Here is a 3428-nt window from a genome sequence, read left to right as displayed (position 1 = left end):
TTGGTCTGTCCTGGGCTCCTTATGCAGAGGAGAAACAAATTTTGTCACACAACACTACCTACTAGGTTTTATAACTGTAAAATTCTATTTATTCTTTGTAATTAGCAAGCATATTATGTGTGAGAAGATATTTTGAAGAGCACTTAAATTTCTATAATTGACCATGATGGGACAGTTTCCTAAAAGACAAACACGTACTAGTCAGGACCAGCTGAACTGTGCTGAGAGGATTTAGGTAGCCCTGTGCTCTGCGGAAGAACTGAGATATGTATCAATATATTCAAACTTGCCACTCGGGCAAAGGACTGTTTTGAAACCCTGAACCAAGTTGGAGTTGGGGAGGGCTTCCATCTTCCAAAAACGTTGCTTAGCGTTCTTTCAGGTGACATCACACTCAGCTATGGAACCCTGAAGGCTGTGTCTAGGGGCAACCCTTGAGTTAAACATCATTTGTGAGGTTGCCTCCGATGTGTTAGCTGCTAGGTTTAGGCCTGGTGTCTTAATAGTGATTAACTAGGACGATTAGTCTGATTTCGAAGTTTTGAATATTTAGCTGGTGACAGCACCCAAGAAGGATACTTCTGAGGAAGTATTCTTAGAACTCCTCCGACTTTTCCAGAGTGGACCCCTGGTGAACTGCTAACCTCTGACTATACAGAAATCGGTGTCCGATATTGACAGCTTAATTATCTCCATTCTTTGACTGACCCTGACCTGCAAAGTCAACTGTTTATAAAGGAGCCTCATAGGTTTGCAACCTTGGACCAACCATCTACTGGAAGAAGTGATTCTTCGGACATCAGGGTTAATAACCCAAGAATACCCACCCGGTTGCTTTCGCTTGGAAATTAGAAAGGCAGTACTATACCGGAGTCAACACCCTCAAAAAAGCTGTCCAAGCAGTTCTCCTTGTGGCAACCTAAACAGCCTGGGTTGGAGATGAAGCCAAAAGCTTCAGGAAAAGGGCAAAAACGGAAATACCAGGATGAAAGTGGGACAGAGATAGAGTCTGAAGCTTTGGGACAAGGTCTAAAAGAAAATGCCAGGATGGAACAGGGATGGTATTTAAAGAGCCCAGCAAGGCTCAGAAGAAGACAACCCCTCAGGAGCCTCAAGACCTATAGCTTCCGAGAGAACAGCCTAGCAAGGGTCAGGTATGGAAACCCCAAGGAGAGACTCCAAAACAACTAAAACCCCTAGAGTTGACCTTAGGTCCTCCAGAGCAGGCTGTAACTGGGAGGAAGCCTGCTGATGGTGGCAAGGGTCGCAAACGGCCCTATTCCGTCATGGAGGAAAACGAACAAAGCCCCCCAAAGGAAAAGTACAGAAGGTTGCTTCAACACCTTCAGTGCGACCAAGATGTGAGGTCATACACACAGGCCTCACCCAATCCACAAACACCTGGAAGATCAAAGGGCGCCCCTTTGGACGAGTCAGGAGAAAGTCATGGATCAGAAACAACTCAGAGAGATCGAGAACAATTTACTGTTGTGGCTTTAAAAGAATGTCTTTCACCAGAGGAGAGAGTGAAGTGGTGTTCTGAGGAGAAATGTGTTACAGAGAAGAAAGGTTGTATAAAGAAAGGGTGAAGGAAGAAGGGGGAACAGCTTGGAGCCCGGAACACGGGCTCAGATCATCCTGGATAGAGGCAGAGGCAATAGCTTACTCCCCAACAAAATGGCAGTACTTGCGGCAGAGAAAAAGCCTATTACAGACCAAGAAAAGGGTAGAGAAATGGATCAAATCCTTGATATTACAGAGGACATGGAGAAGGAAATTGAGAATGCACTGGGTCCAGGACCCCAAGAGGAAATCCTAAGTTCCAGATTCAAGTTGAAAATCACCAGAGGAGATATCCAGACCATGGAGAATGGTCAGTGGCTCAATGATGAGGTCATCAATTTCTACATGAACCTTCTGGTTGAGAGAAATGAAAAGCAAGGCTACCAGGCTCTTCATGTCTTTAGCACTTTCTTTTACCCCAAGCTAAAGCATAGCGGTTACAGTTCTGTGAAAAGATGGACTCGAGGCATCAATCTCTTTGAAAAAGAACTCATCTTGGTGCCTATTCACCAGAATGGACATTGGAGCCTGGTGGTAATTGATTTAAGAAAAAGAAGTATTGTATACCTCGATTCCATGGGACAGACAGGGAAGTCTATCTGTGAGACCATCTTCCAATATTTACAAAATGAGAGCAAGACACGCAGGGGCATTGAGCTGGACCCTTTGGAGTGGAAGCAGTACAGTGTGACATCAGAGGAGATTTCCTCAGCAACTGAATGGGAGTGACTGTGGAATGTTTACCTGTAAATATGCAGATTACATTGCTAGGGACCAGCCAGTGACCTTTTCTCAGCAACACATGCCCACCTTCAGGAAGAGGATGGTCTGGGAAATCCTACACAGTCACTTACTGTAACAACACCCACCTGGTTGCTATAGTCCACCATCCCTGTTCATTTACATCGCTGTCTCTAATATACCTCAGGTAGGATGAGTTGAAGAGATATAAAACAGGTACTGAGCTGTCTCACTGGATGAAGCCTACACTCTGCAATATAGCCCTAACGTGGGATTTGTGACTGATGCCCTAATGCCATCTCTAGGATGTGTGCAACTATTGCAAGCTTAGAAACTGCTGCTACCCAACCCACAGGAGACCACGTGTTCAAGAAATACTGTTTTAATGCTGGAATTAAATGAATTCATGTTTTTTTTTTTGTTTTGTTTTTTTCTTTTTGCTTTTTTGTTTTTGTTTTTGTTGTGTGTGTGTTTTGTTTGTTTAATGTTTCATTGAGTTTTGGGGTTTTGTCTCTTTTTCTGTTTTTTGTTTTGTTTTGTTTTCTTTTTTGTTTTTATGTTTGTGTTTTGTTTTGGTGTTGTTTTTGCTTTTTATTTTTTGTTTTGCATTTTGTCTGATTTCTTGTTTGTTTTTTGTGGTTTTGGTTTTTCGTTTGTGTTTTGTTAATTTTTTTGTTTTTTGTTTTTCCTTTTTTGGTTGTGTTTTTTTTTGTTTGTTGTTTTTTGTATCTTGTTTTGGGTTTTTGTTTCTTTTGTTTGTGGTTTTGTTTTTGTTTTTTTAATGTTTTTGGTTTTGTTGTTTGTTTTGTTTTTTTGTGGTTTTTGTCTGTTTGTTTTTTTGTTTTATTTTGGATTTGTATTCCTGACCCCACTCCACTGATTGTTTTCCTTAGCTCACTTGCAAACCTCGGCCATTGTCATTTCCCATCCTCCAGTCCTTGTTTGAAGTGTCTATTTCTGAAAGGAATGCCCATCACGGTGCCATTTCCTGTTGAAGATCAGGAGGAACATCAGCAGGAAGAGGCAGAAGCCCTTCACTAGCATCTCTAACGCTGGACTTGTATGCTGTTAAATTGAAGCAGGGGATAGTGGTGGTGTTTTGTTTTGTTTTAATGTTTTTTTTT

The 3428-nt window shown here is 41.9% G+C and overlaps 1 pseudogene; it reads left to right on the top strand.

Annotated features, from left to right (window-relative positions):
- Positions 1-939: 939 nt before the first annotated feature.
- Positions 940-2513, top strand: LOC147005133 (sentrin-specific protease 2 pseudogene; annotated as a pseudogene).
- Positions 2514-3428: the final 915 nt, after the last annotated feature.

The sequence above is a fragment of the Mus caroli genome, unplaced genomic scaffold (genome assembly GCF_978045245.1).
Source record: "Mus caroli unplaced genomic scaffold, Mus_caroli_1 scaffold_4, whole genome shotgun sequence".
In the NCBI taxonomy this organism is placed as follows: domain Eukaryota; kingdom Metazoa; phylum Chordata; class Mammalia; order Rodentia; family Muridae; genus Mus; species Mus caroli.
Note: the sequence above shows the minus strand (reverse complement) of the source record. Positions and strands in the feature narration are given on the sequence as shown.